The sequence below is a fragment of the Toxorhynchites rutilus genome, chromosome 3, assembly GCF_029784135.1.
Source record: "Toxorhynchites rutilus septentrionalis strain SRP chromosome 3, ASM2978413v1, whole genome shotgun sequence".
In the NCBI taxonomy this organism is placed as follows: Eukaryota; Metazoa; Arthropoda; class Insecta; order Diptera; family Culicidae; genus Toxorhynchites; species Toxorhynchites rutilus.
Genome location: NC_073746.1, coordinates 146,966,850 through 146,984,911, shown reverse-complemented (window position 1 = coordinate 146,984,911; position 18,062 = coordinate 146,966,850).

Sequence of the window (18,062 nt, the reverse complement as noted above, 5' to 3'; positions counted from 1 at the left end):
GAATAACTCAACTTCTCTTGAAAGCAACTGAACACTTTTGACGTAGGACTACGACTAACCTTGCAATATTCGGGGTCTCATTTCGATGTTTCGGACGGAAAAAGTGTGTAGATTTTGAACGTAATATCTTTTCAATTAGTGGATGTATTTCAATTTTTAATACACAAATTAATAAGAAAGATCCTCAGAGATAATTTGTTGACGTAGGACTACGTTCATAGTTTTCGGGGTTCATAGTTTTGAGAACGAGAGCATCACACTTGGAGCGCAAGGTTATGAACGTTAATACCTTATGCCGGCTGGTTGGTTGATAATCACTTCATTCGAAAGACAAAATGTCCAAGAGACCCGAAATTTTTTTTCAATGGCTCAAAAATTGCTTTGCTCAAAAATTAACAGGCTGTATAAATCACACTAATCTGTATATAAGCCGGTGCCCGCTTGGAGAAACATTTAGTTGTAATTACAAAGTGACAGGGTTTCAGGTGTTTCGTGTTCACCAGTTCCTCCTGTTCTGCACATTTTGTGAAACACAAAAATGCAGACAAATGGAGCAGACAATTTCCGGACGCACCAAAGATCATCATAGAAAACGTACTACGTACGCTATCTGGATAGTCGTGACACGGTGGAGGGAATCCTCAAGCTAGCTACCGAAGTGAAAACTGTATACGCCAAAGCCAAATCGAGATTCGGAACTGGACATCACATTCCAGGGAGACATCCTGGAATCGTAGATGGATGTCTTGATCGATAAACTGAGCACATCCGAAGGAGCTCCAGCAATAACATAGGTTCCAGATTGTATTGTTGTTTTTCCTCATAAGTTATGCTTATGGATTTACAACGTTTGATATCTGGTGAAGCAGCACTTATCGAACGGACAATCTTGCTGCTGGTTATGAGCTTGTTTGATCCACTTGGCTTTATATCTCATCTTTTGATACACGGTAGAGAACTTTGGCGTTGTGGTAATGAATGGGATGACCCAGGACCGAACGAAAAATTTTGCAATTTATCGATTCAAATGGAGCGATTAGAGTAGAGTGCTCCCGTGGCCGAGTGATTAGCATCACACCTAACATGCCGGGGATTCGGGTTCGATTCCCGTTCTGGTCGGAGGAATTTTTCGTCAATGAAATTTTCCTCCGTCTTGCACGTCTTGCAGAATGCATTCAAGGCGTGAAATTTGGCATAGAAATATCAAGAAATATCAAGAAATATCAAGTACTAATAAAAATGACGCAAGTAATACTACGTTCAGACGGAGAAGTTCATCTAGGAACGTTAATGCCATATAACAAGATGGAAGAAGAAGAAGAAGAAGAAGATGTAGCACGGTACTGATTTCGACATATGGAAGCCCCTCGTTTCTTAAATTTGAAGTCAGATCCCACACAATCTCGTATGTGTGGATCTGAGTTCCTCCCTTCTGTATTTGTTGGGTGAATGGCAGAGCGAGAGCCTCTCCGCTTTGAATATTTAAGCGACTAGCCATAATGGGTGCTGAATGGGATCCGGCGGATGAGTTTAGCGAAGACACTCACTGACCAATACGTATTTAGAAGACTCATGCTTTCCTTTTTTTGTTAACACATTTTCCCCCAAAAAAGCAGAGTCTTTCGGCGGGTTTCTTGTTCTTGAAACTCCAAACCCGGCGAACTCGATTTGGACTGTATTCGGGAGCGTAAAAACCGCGAATGTGGGAACAACGAGACGGGTACAACCACAAAGAACTTCGGTTAAAACTGTGAAATTATTAACATCGTTAATAATTACGTAGTTCCGGTTCTAAAGAATTCCGGGCTGATCTGAGGATCAAATCAGATACTCGCCCATTTCAACTTTGGCCGTGGACGAGGCGAAAGCGGTGTAGTTTGTGTCTAAATCGCGAGTTTGAAACCGGAAGGTATTGTTGGTGCTAGGTGCACGTTAGTTAGTGTGTTAAGAGTTCTTTTTTTTTCTATTTGTAGAGTGAATTAGGTTATTCAAATAGTTGTAACAAGAAATACCCTCCAGTGCATCCGTCAAACGATAAATAGGTAAACTCTATATTCAAATGTGGCACGTGGCGTGTGTAAACTAAATGTGGCTTTTGTGTGGAATTTTTCTGTTGTGTAAAATAGGAGGAAGAGCCGTTTTCGACCCCACGTCCATCGTTGGAATCCAGCCCCGAACGCTATTGAAGGTGGCCGGGCATCCCATTGGTAAGCGCTTACAACACTCGCGGAAAAGGAAAAACAGCCGCGGCTCGAATACCAGAGTTCATCGGTGGACTCATCGCCCACGTCTCCCATACACGCAAGAGCCGCCGGCTATTCACTTAATGCCTAGGTTGTGAGTACTCTTTTCGTTTCTTTCTAACACATGCGCATGTAGAGAAATAAATTTGAAAAGTCACACACGTATTAACAAAGTCACAATGCCACAAAATAAAAAATAGAGCATGCTAAATATAGAGCAATAATCGACGACGATAGAATATCGTCGGTAAAGGATGGCATGAACGCAGATGAAATGATAGGTTAGTTAGAAAAGCAACAGATAAGAAATCCCATGGGTAGAGGTTCAAAACCAACGTATATATGTGATTTATAAAACAAATATATAATTGTTGTTGAATTGATGTTTGAATGTTTATAATGATGGTTGATTATGTTTGATATGATTATTGAGTTCTATGCGTAGAGAGTTAAAAAACCTATGAATAAATGTTGTTGGGAAATTTATAATAGAGGTCTAGAAAAAGAACTCGGACGCATCTTTACTGGCTGGCGTGTAGCCGAAACACCGACTTTTTCAGGAAATAGGTCTTGAGTCCAGGGTTGGGGCTCCTTTTCTGTTGCAGTAATATTCCAACCCCCGCTTCACGTTCTCTGAAGCTAGTTTCAAGGTGGGTGGGATTAACGATATTTGAAATTGGTCCTATGATGAGATTCTCGGCCTAAGCGGTGTTCTCGGAACCAGCCGTGGTTCTCAGTTTTGTGGTTGTATCGCGGACCGCGGATTAACGGTGTCGCGGGTCCTCCAGAGAGCGCTGAAAAGTCGCGGAAATAACCGGGTTTGTGAGAAAAAGGACAAACCCGCCCTCAGTGGGTGTCTCATTGCCGGGCAAGGATAAAACACGGCGGTCGGTCTCCCTCGCGGGAGTGGCGCTTAAGCCGACCGCTTATCTGCGCAATCCCCGGTCGCGACGAACTCGCGCGCTTCCCCGGCGTCGCGGGTTACAAAAAAGAAACCCGTTTCTCGAAGAATGGAACAGTGAAGGACACGGTTTACACGGTTGTTGTTTTCACTTGTGCGAAATCAGTGGTAAAATTTGTGCAAACAAAGTGTTGTTACTCGATTTTATCGCGGTGGTTAGCACTAGTGGATTACATCTATGTGTTCGGCGCAAAAAGGATAAGTTTTGATGTTTATTTTGTACTTGTAAATTGCGATCAAATTAATGTGTTAATTGATATTCAAGAAAATCACATCACTTATCACTGTAGTGGTGGTATTGTTGAAAGCAGCTTGAATATCTCACTCTTGATTTAATTTGCTGCTGATACATAGTGTGTTCTCCCAGCACTTTCTACCAGCACGCGCTTGTGTTGTTTTTGACGTAGAACTACGTCTTTCATTAAGGGTGCCAAATCAGAAAACAGGTCACGTTTTTATGAAATAAAGTTAACGTTAATAACTATTTTTGCCGCGAACGGATTTTGGCGATTCACATACTAAACGAATCGGAAATTACGTAAGATTTGTTCAATATGCTATACATTAGAATCCCCTGGTTTGTAAATGGTTAAAATTCATGAAAACTTGAGGCGTTTCCATTTTCTCATACATTTGTTCTGTCCATTTGTGTGCTTTCCCGAACAGACCTGTCAATAACGAGCAACTTATCGACGACCAACGGAGGGGAAATCGTAGGATTCAAAGTCCCCATGAACAAAGGAAAAGTAGATGAATGAAGGGGAATACTAGCCTAGAGTATAAACAGTGGATCTCGCTGAGGCAAACTTTCATTCTGTATCGGACTGTTGAGCAATCCAGTTCACTTTGCTTTCGCTGCGCTTCGATCTAAGATTGGACCCCACCAGTGGTAATCCAACTTGGATATCGTCGTGTGGTTTTTTCAGTTCGTTTTTGGCGTTATTCGTATCGTGTGTTTTTCTTTCCGCGTCATAAATTGGACGCTTCGCGTAGTGTATGATGAGCAAGAAGAAGAGGAAGGCAGGCTCGAGCCCTGCAAAAAACGAACGCATTGCCAGGGGCAATAATATTTCGAGGCAAGTGTCATCCAATGATGCACGCGATGTTGGTGCAGTGAAAAGCGCTCGCACTGAACCGAGCCTTCGTGAGTGTGACACCGCATCGCACAACAGCGAAGTAGGCGATTTCGGCGCGTCGGTCGAAAATGTCAACGCCGTTACCCAGGCAGCAACCAAAATCAAGCTCCCCCCCGCTGGTAGTGAAGGCGGTCGTTCTTGACAAACTCATCAGCGAATTCGCATCGATGGGTGTTACAGCAGAGTACAAGCTGTGTGGCATAATTCAGTATTTTTCCAAGCAGTTAACATTGTTTGTTTTCCGTCATCATAAGGGCTTCGTTGGTGCCTTTGAGAATGCATCAATGCATGAAACTGACGTTATTGCGAAGCAGGCGTTAAGGTTGTGCGTCAAAAAAATATTTGGAGAATACCAAGCATCTTGAATGTCTTAATGGAATGTTATAAGTTATTTGGGTTCGCGTGCCAGTTGCAAAACTGCCTTCAGCTAGGATTGCATTAGCGCTATGAAGCATTGCTACTATTTTCGAGATTGTTATCAACAAAAAGAGTTTATTTCGCTTGTTTAGTCACCGAGAAAGTAAATGTCGTTCTGGGATTTTGTATGTGGTTTCGCTTGCCAGTAGCAAAACTTCCTCCACTAAGGGTGACAGCTGCGCTTCTTTCAAGCATGAGAAAGAAATACAACTTTTTTTCGAGGCCAGTAATATTAACAGAAGCGTTTCTTTTGAGAATAGCGCAAAATGATGAGAAGTGTTTTATATTCCTAGTAGTTTCAAGCCACCAATGTATGGCTCTGTATGCATGCTATGGCGAACGCTTGTTTGGCGCTTGGTTTACGTTGTACGAACGATACCTAGAGGTGCGATTCCTTTAAGGCAATACTAAATAACATGTAGCATGATATTTGAAAAAACCATTTCAGAGATTATTCTACTAAGCAGTTGTTTCTAAAATTTCACAGCATTATAGAATAATATCCGAAGGTATAAATAAGCGACTTATATAGCATAACAGCGTAGTTCTACGTCAACAATGCGGTCGTATCTTGGACACAACCTCCTATAATTTTTTATCTTAAGACCATGATGATGATGGTATGTTGTTTTTGTTTTTTTTTTTTTTTTTAATAATTTTAGTTGTTGGATTAGTTTAAAAATAATTGTGAAGTCTACAAGAGTTTGAGCATCGCGCGCGTCAGCCGGCATAGTAAAATTTGAAATTGAACATTGGCAAAAGTGAATTGTTTTTCTTTGTTTTTGTTTTGTTTAATAAGATCGATCCATTCCAAGGGGTTGAAAGTGGAAACTGAAAAGAAGCTAGGGATAGCTCAACCGGAATACTTGAAAATTTATCCTTTTGACAGATGATTGACGAGATATTTCTGTGTTGTGGCAGATCTCATTGCAGATTCAGATTGACGCGATTATACCCCAGGTTGAATGAAGGGCCTGAAGTATCGGCTGGAATTAGGCTTAGGTTTGCTCAGCTGTCTGGTGTAGCATGTACCACAAATTACTTTGGAGAACCCCTCGTACTATTTTCTTCAGCTCAGAATCAACAGCGGTGTGTGCTTCTGAGTGTCTTTCCCTGTATAGAATGAGATGCATGGCAATGCGAGTGCCATTCCCATTTTCGATTTGGGCCTGACCATATTGAGTACCAGGTGTAACTCGGCGGCTCAATTTAGCCAGGACGCAGAGCACCAACACATGCCTCGTAGACTTTTTTTTTTCGTTTTCTGTTTTTTCCCCCAAGTTGAAAGAGTCTTTCGCCGGGTTTTCTTGTTCTTGGAAACCTAAAACCGGCCAGCGACTCGACTTAAACTGCGCTCGGAAGATGAAAAGACAATTGCCCGCGAATGTTTGAAAGCGGGACAAATCCAAGCACAGAAGGGACTTCGGAACGACTACGGAATTGCTAACATCGTTAACAATTGCGTAGTTCCGGTTCCAATGAATATCTGGCTGATCTGAGGATCGATAAGTGTGGTCGCCCATTCCGACTTTGTCCGTGGAAGAAGGCGGAAGCGGTTAGTGATTTTGTAGTAAGTTTGTTGTAAGTGATGTCGGGAAGTAAGTTGCATCGCAGTTGGTATACTAAAGGTTTTCCTTTTTTTTCCTCCTTTTTTGTAATGTGTAGTGAGATTAGAAAACTAGTAGTGCGAATTAATTGATACGCTGAAGAAGTTAGATACTCTCCAGTGCACCAGCAAACCCAATTGGAGGTAAGCCTAAAACGTGGCACGTGGCTAAAATTACAATAATTCTATTGTGGCTTTTGTGGTATTTCGTTTTTTTTATGTGGTATGTAGAAAAAGCCGCTTACTGACCCCACGTGCGAGGTTGGAAGTTACCATCATACCCGTAAATTCTGGTGGCCGCGCGAAGCGCTTACGCAAGACGGCACTCGCGCCAAAAGGGGAAACACACAGTACGCAGCACGGAGCCATCACTCGTCCGTGTGATGTCACACAACTAATAAATGCCACACAACAATGCCACACTAGATTTTGAAGAGTGTTCTTACCGACAGTGAGTGCAAGCCTGTTGGCAGAAATAAAAGCCTGGGTGAGATGAGGCGATAGAGTAGTTAGGAAACGTGCCGTTCAGAGAAATCAATGGGTCAGAGGATCGAAACCCAAATTACCAAATAAAATGTTTATATAGATGTTTAAGGAAAATAATGTTCGTAATTTATGTTGTCTCGAATATATCTAAAATGAATCGTTGGGGGGAAATATATAATTAATTTGTTCAAAGATTATTATTGTAAATAAATGTTTATGTAGCTCTTGATTGTTAGGCAAGGAAAACTTTGCGTATTTACTGGCTCGCGGTGTGGCCTAAAACCCGTCAAACCGAATAGATTTTTCAGTGTGAGGTCACGAGTCCAGAGTTGAGACTCGTTTCTGTTGTTGCATACAGCTTCAACCCCCGCTTCCTCTTCTGAAGCAAACTTCAAGGTGTGGGTGGGACCGATCATCATTGAGGTAGATCCAGTGATGAGAATTTCAGTATAAACGGTGTTCATTGAGAACCACCGGAGTGAATTTCTGTTGCTTTAGATTCGGAACGCGGACAAACGGTGTCGCGGGTCTCTCTTTGGAGCGCAGCCACAACAGTCGCGGAACAAACCGGGTTTAGCGACAAAAGGACAAACCCGCCCTCAGGTGTTGGGTGTCTCAAAGCCGGGCAACGACAGCAAACACGGCGGCTGGTCTCCTCTTCGCAGGAGTGGCGCATAAGCCAGCCGCTTATCTACGTAAAAGCCCCGGTAGCGACTGGCTCGCACACTTTCCCAGCGTCGCGGGTTACACTGGTCTCGAAAACGATTAACAGATCGTTGTCGGGTATCCAGTAAAGCGGGATTTTCTTTGTAAATTCAAGGCTGGCACTGACATAGGTATGAGGTTCAATTCCTGATCGGTCAAGGGTCCTCCCGGGTTGGAAATTCTCTTGACATGCCTTGGGAGAGTTACTGGGCCTGAAGTGTCGACTAGAATTAGGCTTGGGGTTGCTCAGCTGTCTGGACTCGAAAGCGATCGCATTAGTAGATCGTTCTCGGGAATCTAGTAAAGCGGGAAATTCCTTGTAAATTCATGGCTAATGCTGATATAGGCATTGGGTTCGATTCCCGATCGGTCAAGTGTCTTCCCGGATTGGAAAGTCTCTTGACATGCCATGGAATATTTAGCGTTTGTTTTTAACTTGCTTACTGGTTGATTTGATATTACAAAGAAATTCCTCCATATAATTATCCACAAGATAACTCGTCCAGCTCAAACCTATGTATGGGAAAGAGGTAGGACCATCATCATTTAAAAAAAAAAGAAGATTACAGTACAGTTTTGACGTAGGACTACGTCTTTCATTTCTATACCGGGGTGTAAAATCAAAGTTTCGAAAACGAAAGCGTTACGCCGGAGACCGAGATTTTGAGTGTTAATAGCTCCTAAACAACTGAACGAAATGGTATGATAAACACTTCATTCGAAAGATAAAATGTCTACGCGTTCTATACTTGTTACTTTCTGATCCAAAAACTTGTTTCAATAGTCTTAAAATTGCTTTCAAAATAGGCTATTGATATCACCAATCGGTATATAAGCGAGCGCCGCTCGGAAATCCACTCAGTTCTAATTGAACAGCGATTGGAGCATGTTGTCGCTGTTGTGGTGAAGCTCTTCATTTATCATGAAAGCGCGGATGAACGGTGTCACCAAGAGCCTGTTTGTGCACCTTAGGCCAGAAGGGAATCCATCAGGAGGAGAGTGATGCTACAAACGGTTCCCCGGGAAGATCTCGAAGCAGCCGCTACACACACACACATACACGCACGGAATTCTTTCCGTTTGGATCGAGAAAGATCCGGAAAATAATCTGCCAGTTCCTCTAGGAATTTAAAAATACATTCATGTGAAAGAGTTTATTTGAATGTTTTCTATCCATGTAACACTGTGACCAAATATGTTTCAATCAAGTGCTATTAACAGATGGTTATCGAGTTAGCATTAACCACTGGTAGGCTTCCAGTATCGAGGAAAATGTGGAAATATCTAATCGTTACTGAAAATAATCTGCCAGTTCCTCTGGGAATTTAAAATTACATTCATGTGAAAGAGTTTATTTTAATGTGACCAAATACATTAGGTTTTGTGATTTTTCAAACAATCGCAATCAACAGGATAGCTTCTGAAGATTATTCTTCCCCATCAGTAGGATATTTCCGTATCCAATATTGGATGCATAAAACCTTGTGCCTCCAACGTAACGCTCTCGTTTTCGAAGTTCTCCAAATATTCATTCATTCAGAATGAATTCAGATTCAACTTCATACAAATGATCTCTAAATCAACGATAGTCCTACGTCACACTTGCGGTTATACCATAGATATAACCCACTTCCTGTTTTTGAATGAGGAGTCTTGACCAACAGGAAAACTGCAAGAGCCTATCGAAGTTTCAGAGAAGTTGCGTCCCAGAAATGTACATCGCGTAGTCATACGGTTGGGTGTTGTTGATTGTATCAGGTTTTCCAAGTGGGAAACTTCTAAATGTGTGCTACACTCAAACTAGCGTAGGCAGAAAACATGTCATCTTCATCCTTCCATTTTTGTACAAAAAAAGACGGGTGGGTAATGTCGGGGACATAACCGGAGTGACGTAGGACTATACAAAGGGGACAGCTTTTGTTAAATATATATTTTAAATATATTGTTTTATTTTCTTCACCTACGTGAATACCTACCTATCTACCTGAAAAATGGATTAGTTTACTGTTTACTCTTTATGAATATGTTGATGGTTCTGAAAAGAACCTTTGGTGTAGTGTTTTTGTTATCACTCGATATTCCCATCTTGTTAGGTTAAACCTTAAGATATTTTTTGGGGTCCGCGTGTTTTATACTCTAGCGGTACACACTCACCGGATAGAGACAAATCGGCAGACTCAGCCAGAGGGGCGAGTCCAACGAGACGAACGAATGAGCGTTAAAAGGGAGCGATGGCAAAAAATACATTCATTACGATTTGTTCGCTCGTTCTATTCACATGCAGGCTAAAAAGGGTCCTTTTCAGAATCACAAAATTATCTTCAATCTAAAGAGTTTATTGTCTTGTTATCACTCGATATCCCCATCTTGTTCGGCTAAACCTTCTTGTTTAGCGATTTGTTGTCACTCGCCACAGCTTTCACAGTTGGAAAATTTCTTCCCATCCAGCTTGTGACATATTTTACAGTAAATTACATTCAATGGCACGTCGCATTACCACCACTCAGTGCCGGATTGGAGGTAATTTTAACCTGTAATTGAACATTTGCGATGACAGTGGTACAGTGTCGACTTTCAATGTGGGGTCATAATTTGGATCTCTATGTTTACAAAAATGTCCAACTAAATAAGTCACATTACATGTCCGTCCAATTAGCTAAATGTCGAACTAATTGTAGATTACTGTACTTTAAATCTGGAAACAATTTAAGAATTGGTGAAAATTGAATAATCAGGAAAGTCCCCAACTATCAATAAACTCAGAACAACTGCCAAATTCACATACTCATCAAATCCTGGCAAACAAATTATGAAAACATCAATTTGTGTTTTATTATTATTTTGGATAATTTTTTAGAAAGCATTGAACTTTATTTCCTAAACTCTTTTTTGGAAGGTTTAATGGCCCTGAAAAGCGCCTTGTTTTATGGAATGGTTCCAATTTAGAAAACTTAGTACTCGTGGTTTTGAAAAAAACCATTTCGAACGCCCTCGATGCCGCCTTGTTCTGGATTTGCCGCCAAAGCAGTTTGTATAAAGAACAAACTTTTTTCTTCTGCTACCTGATGCCGTTTTGCGATTGCGTTTGCCACTCGCCATTCGCTGCAACTGCCTGTTGTCTTGATGTCCGCCGAACCGAATGTGTTCTGTTCCGAATGCAGGTTTTCTTATCGTCGCGAGCAGCTTTGCCAGCTAACTCGATCACTCCGGCGGCCGAAACTATATAACGCCGGCTAGGTGGACTGGTACACAGGTACTAACGCGCTCGACCTAGCTACCTTTTCCGGTGCAATTGGCGGATACACCTACGGGAAATTGCAGACCACCACGGTTCGAGCGGGATTTTGCCTTTCCCTTCTCTTTTCCTCCTTTGTTGAGTACACGATGCCGATGCCGTACAACCACACGGGTTTACGGTTTGAAAGAAAATAAGATATTTTTTTGGGGTCCGCGTGTTTTATACTCTAGCGGTACACACTCACAGGATAGAGACAAATCGGCAGACTCAGCCAAAGGGGCGGGTCCAACGAGACGAACGAATGAGCGTTAAAAGGGAGCGATGGCAAAAAAATACATTCATTACGAAATGTTCGCTCGTTGGATTCACATACAGGCTAAAAAAGGTCCTTTTCAGGATCACAAAAAGTCTAAAGAGTTTATTGTTTTGTTATCACTCGATATCCCCATCTTGTTCGGCTAAACCTTTCTGTTTAGCGATTGCATTTGCCACTCGCCACAGCTTTCACAGTTGGAAAATTTCTTCCCATCCAGCTTGTGACATATTTTACAGTAAATTACATTCAATGGCACGTCGCATTACCACCACTCAGTGCCGGATTGGAGGTAATTTTAACCTGTAATTGAACATTTGCGATGACAGTGGTACAGTGTCGACTTTCAATGTGGGGTCATAATTTGGATCTCTATGTTTACAAAAATGTCCAACTAAATAAGTCGCATTACATGTCCGTCCAATTAGCTAAATGTCGAACTAATTGTAGATTACTGTACTTTAAATCTGGAAACAATTTAAGAATTGGTGAAAATTGAATGATCAGGAAAGTCCCCAACTATCAATAAGCTCAGAACAACTGCCAAATTCACATACTCATCAGATCCTGGCAAACAAATTATGAAAACATCAATTTGTGTTTTATTATTATTTTGGATAATGTTTTAGAAAGCATTGAACTTTATTTCCTAAACTCTTTTTTGGAAGGTTTAATGGCCCTGAAAAGCGCCTTGTTTTATGGAATGGTTCCAATTTAGAAAACTTAGTACTCGTGGTTTTGAAAAAAACCATTTCGAACGCCCTCGATGCCGCCTTGTTCTGGATTTGCCGCCAAAGCAGTTTGTATAAAGAACAAACTTTTTTCTTCTGCTACCTGATGCCGTTTTGCGATTGCGTTTGCCACTCGCCACTCGCTGCAACTGCCTGTTGTTTTCTTGATGTCCACCGAACCGAATGTGTTCTGTTCCGAATGCAGGTTTTCTTATCGTCGCGAGCAGCTTTGCCAGCTAACTCGATCACTTCGGCGGCCGAAGCTATATAACGCCGGCTAGGTGGACTGGTACACTGGTACTAACGCGCTCGGCCTAGCTACCCTTGCGGGGAACACGATCAACACGAGCGGGAACTCCAGATCAAGGTTCAAGCGGGATTTTGCCTTTCCCTTCACTTTTCCTCCTTTGCCATATCCAACCATGGCTGCTTGTGTTGGTTTGTTGATGTGAGGTGATGCGAAACGAGGTGTACGGTGTACGGTTCGGATGAGAATGATCGTTACGGCAGCGGAGCGGGGAGTTTTAAGCTGACTGGCTGGCTCGAGAATTACGCATGTGTGAGACTGCGACCGATGTTTCGTTCATTTTTTTCTTTTTCCTTTCCAATCGTGCTTCATTCTATTTCGCTGCTGCTCTGGTTGCCCGTTTTGGTCGGTACAATTTGAGGAGCGCAAAATGGACCAATCAAAAATGGGCACATAGTGCATTTTGACAATGCTTGATATTTCACAATTATTCAATTATTTATCTCAAGAAAAATGAAATGTTATTCGTTATGATAGATGCGTAGATATATTTCCTATCAATTGATGCAAAAACCTTTGCGATATATTGAGAAATGCTCGAGTTATAAGCGTTCCAAATCTTGCATTTTTTCCTACTTGTTCAGTGCCTAGATTTCCATTTCACCCCCTATATCTTCCGGTTAGACGTAGTCCTACGTCAAAAATCCATACGACGTCAATGCGGATCGAACCAAGGCCGGCTGGAATGCAAAGTTAAGGTGAAACCAGAATGCCGCGCTATGCATCGCGTTGCGACAATTGTGCTTTGACACTTCATTTTAAATATGTGTATTTCCATTTAGTTGAACACAATAATGCGTTGCGTCATTAGCATCGTTGTACTAAACGCTAACATTTGTTCTAAACTGCTTGCGCCGAGTTCGCGATGACAGTGGCATGGTGTCGACGTCTGGTGGCAGCTTCAAATTAGGGCCATAATTTGGGTCCCAAACTCGTTAGTGTAATCTCCATCAAATTAGAAGACACGAAGCCGGTTTTTAAAATTTGAATGAAAATATTCACATCATGTAATTTGATTATTTGAATCACGTGTTTGTGACTTTAATTCAACCAAATGGGTAAACAATTCCAACATTGTTGCTGAATTTTTTCATCATAATATAGAGTTGGCTTCATAAACAATTTTCGTATGAAACTTTTTCACCACCTGCAAACAAAAATGTTTTTCATTTAAATAGAATACTAGTTTGATATGGAAAAGCTAATTTTCATTCATAATTTTAATTTTCAAAATGTATTCATTCCGACTAAAAATCAGCTATTCTTTCACGCTTTCCTAAACTAGTAAACGAAGCTCAATGCCGCCAACGCGGATATATCAATGTGTTGTTTTCAAAAACATTCAACTGATCCGTGGACAAAACAAGAAAAAGATTTTCATACGAATTTTATTTTGCTTTTGTTTACATGAAAAGTGGTGACGCGAATGCTAGATTGTGACTGCAAATCAACAGACTGCGTCGCGCGAATGTTTTAGTACAAAACGTAAGCAATGACAGCTGATGAGAAGCAACGCACAACGTGGCATTCTGTTTCCACCTTTACTTTACACGACCACTCTATCCATATAGCTGCCAGCGCTATTATAAAGGAGCGTGATAATATTACACCTCATCATAAAATGAAGTTGGAAGGTGTTTTCTAAGACGATAAAGAAGAACATGAACGAGAATATATCTTTCTCTGTCTGGGCCGTGTATTTGGCAAACTATACGAAAAGCTATCATATGCTTTCATTTAAATGTGTTTCGCTCCCTCATATTGACTTTAGCATATATATTATACAAATGATATACATGTATTGAGGAGTAGAACATTTTATCTTATCTTTCAGCTCATTTGATGTAATAAATCGGGATGCCAGAACATTTGCTAAAAATTAACTTTGGGTGTAGGTATTCCATTTAGTTAAGTGAAAGTGAACCGTCCTCTGAAGAATCTGTACTAGTCCAAAAAATCAAGTATGATTCAAAAAATCCATTGAGGAAACGTTCACCTTTTTCGTCGTTGTCATTCGGATGACTAGAAGATTAAAAACATCATCTGTACACCATATGACGCGGAATACCCGGTTATTAGTTTTGTTTTAGTGAACTTGATATTGGACAACATTTGCATTCCCGTTTGTGAAAATCAACACAAAACAGGATGAAAATCACAATCATACCATGAAATGAAATCTAATTGAAGTTCCGCTTGATTTTAAAGCATTTCTTTGTTTGTGTGTGTTCGGTAAGGATACGTTTTAATATACATTCTGCTTGTGGCGGAAATCATTGTCGTCAGTGATTATAACTTACAGATGCGACATTTTATTCGCGCACTGAGATTCATTATAATCTGAAACCCTCGTTTAATGATTATATTCTGTGGGGCTGGCAACATCGAATCAAAAGCATTGGTCCAATCGTATCCTCATATCCTTAATTCGGTTGCATACTCACACGTTTATGCATATGTTTCCGATGTTTATACCGGGCTCAACACTAACAACCTGAACTGTAAACCTTGTTCGTTTTAGAAAACCCTTCCTATGACAGTGGAGCGGCGAACATCAGTCCAATGTCCAATCCGAACCGAAAGGTCTGATCCTGGTTTCCATAACAGCATCAGGAATGGGCCTCTGCTCTTCTTGCGTGGCACAGCCTGCGAGCGTCGGCTGCAGAATTCGTCCGCCATAAATGGTACCTTTGCTATGTTGTGATTTCGAGAAAATCCGCTTCCGCTACAAAAAAGCGAAACGTGACTACGGCTGTTAACATGGCGTGCTCATGTCATGCAGGTTACTTTAATAATGTTTCAGAGATTGTAGCAAGCACATTTTGTTATTCATTAAAAATTTCTGCTTGCTCAACAATGTTCGTAATGCATCCCTTTCGATTCCGACGTTTGGGTGTTGTTTGGAAAGTTCGTACCGATTTTGGGATAAATTCGAAAGCATGGATTTATTCAGTTTTGTTCCACTATCTTTTGCCAGATCAGAGAATTCTATGCTCCCAGAACTTATTTGGTTTCTCGTAGAGAAACTCGTGTCAAAGAGTCAAAGTTTTTACGATTAAGAGAACTTTGCGGAGACCTGATTATCCGAAGGTGCTATATTGACATCCTAGACATTTTTTTTTCATCACCTGTCACGATCTGCTTTAAAAATGCGTTTATAAAGCGATTCGTGAGAGAAGACGCGATCCATTCAATGATTTTCGATCGAATTGGAATGGAACCCATACATCGTGGCAATTTACATAAATAAAGACTTTGAATGACGTTATCTGAAGAATGTAACCATAAATATTTACTGGCTATTTCCTTCTGTGACGGAGATCAAGTCCAGAGCCATTTCCTAATGGTTTCCCAAATAGGAAAACGAAAATAATTTACATCGTTCCGTATTTCTTCATTTTCCCCTCAGTTCGGTATAAAATATTTTCAATAACCTTACTTATCAGACAAACCTCAAGCTTTATAGATGAAATGTATCATATTATTAGCAGCAACTATGAAAAAAAACCTCTCGCAACGTAGTTGATTCTGTTTCCTGTTTCCATTCTATCAGTAATAGCTCTATAAGAAAAAAAACCAGATCATGGTAAAATCGCTGTCATTTTTCACTCCTCACTGCAAATTTATTCGTTTTCCTTTTTGTGGGAAGAAGGCGTGAAATTTTGTGCGAAATGTTTGCTCATTTTTCATCGAAGCAGTATCCATTTAGAGGATATGGTCGTATGATTTGAATTATATCCGCATGATTTGCTTTTGTGAGTGATCCTCGAATGCTCACCAATTCTGTCTGAGAAGTTGTAATCCGACTCATGTCTAGGGACTTATTTGCGTTACTTATTTTGATTAGAATACAGACAGCCTTTGAAGTAGAATGATTTGTCAATTGATTGGCATTCACAGTTGTTGTGGGTGCGAGTGAATGTTCTGCCGAATTCCGTGCAGAATGAAAGGGAGGAATGTTTGAGTTGGCAAGGTCATTGATTTCAATCTCTGGCATTCAAATAACCATTTGCGATATTTCCCACAGATAATATTTGTACCCAAGTAATAGTATATTTTTTGCAGATTCTTCCTATGAATGCACGATAAGGGAAATCATTTTGAGAAACTTTTGATGAGCTGGTTATAGGAAATGGTTCAATTCAATAATCTCATTAAACGTTTTCTTCGAATTTTAATATATTTAATAAAGGTGGACAGAATTCTGGACGGAAAGAGCGATTATCATTACTATATTGCATCATTGAAAACCGTTAAAAAGTATCATAGAATTATACATGAAAAAATTAGAAAAAGTATTGTAACAATAGGCCCAAATAGTACAGCCAATAAATCATATTCCATTATCTTGTATTGGGTATGTTTCATTATGCCTCTTGCTACTGAAAAATGGCACCATCTATTTTCAATTTCCGGTGTCTCGGTAAATAGATTAATAAAAAAAAGTTTTCGCGAACGCCCACCCGCCGATAATAACATGATTCCAGATAATGCAATGATCGTGACACACGTGCACCTCCGCAGTATTATGGAGCAATCACAGGAATATGTCATTCCATCCACGAAAGGCCATATCAGCATTGTCATTCGAAAAAGCGTTCGTTATTTTTAATAGTGGGGTGGGTAAAGACGAAAGTATTGCGTGCAGTATACCAACATCACGTGGTATCTCGACGTTCCGAATAACATCCTGGCGTAAATAGCTTCAACCTACTTAGCATGAATTCAATCAACTGAATATGAGAAGCGGAACCCAGCGTTGTATCGCTAGAGAGTATGATATCGGCTGAAAAAAAGCTTGATGAAAAATAATTTGGTAATAAAAAAGCGCTTGATTCCATAAAATTGACGAATGGCAGCCAACGGTGGTGTTATTAATTCAGACCATTATTGAGCGATGGAGTCTCCCTCCAGTGATCGATAATGAAATAAAAAGGGCTTTTCGGCTAGGTAGCACTTATTGGCAAGCTACACATAGATTATATCGCTGATTGGTTCTTTTTTGTTGTGTAGGTTGGTATTTGTTTTGATGTTTCTTATAACTTTACGAAAGGGAGTTCCCTTTACTGATATTTACAACACGAATGGCACAGACAATCAAGTCTGTCTAGGTTGACCCGAATTAGAAGGGTGGTATAACATGACCGCATAGTTAACATAGGACTACGAAATCATCACCCGAAAGAAGCATTATAGAAATTCAAGAACGAACTCTTTAGTATAAATATTTGGTGTGGAGCAAACGATTTGTAAAGCAATAAATCAACCGCTGCGGAACAAATTAGCACCTTCAGTTTCCATCGAAGAACACAGCTCTCATCCATTGGAAATATCGACTTGAAATGTGTGACTCTTTAATGCCACTTTTAGCCCGGAAGCAATGCTAGAATTTACGAAAATTGAATGATCGATCGGAAAAAGTCTCCAACAAGTCCGATCACATTCCTAAATCACAAAAAAAAAGTAAAAAACACATTCATCTTTCATTACTTAGGATAGTAGCCATCATTTTTTTTAATAACTCTTCAGTAGAATATTTTAGTGGGCCCGAAAAGGTTTGATGGTTAACGTGTTTTGTAGGAGCCACTGAAGATGGTTGATGTATGATTTATTATTGATCTAACGAGAACAATACATAGGCTGGTCAAATGTCGAGAATGTTCTTATAGACGCAACATCTCTCCTTCTAGACATCCACCGCAGTCAATGGCTATTCTATATTGGCTCCACCTCCACCATTAACCACGCTTAAAATCAACAAATCTTACGTGCGCCTCAATCATATACAAACACACTCAACTGTACGGTATGAAAACCGACGCTACACATATTCGAGCCTCCACCAGATTTAAAAAAACAGAATGTTTGAAAAAAAAGATAAAAATAAAAACACTGCGTGATTTTTTAAAAGCAGCTAAA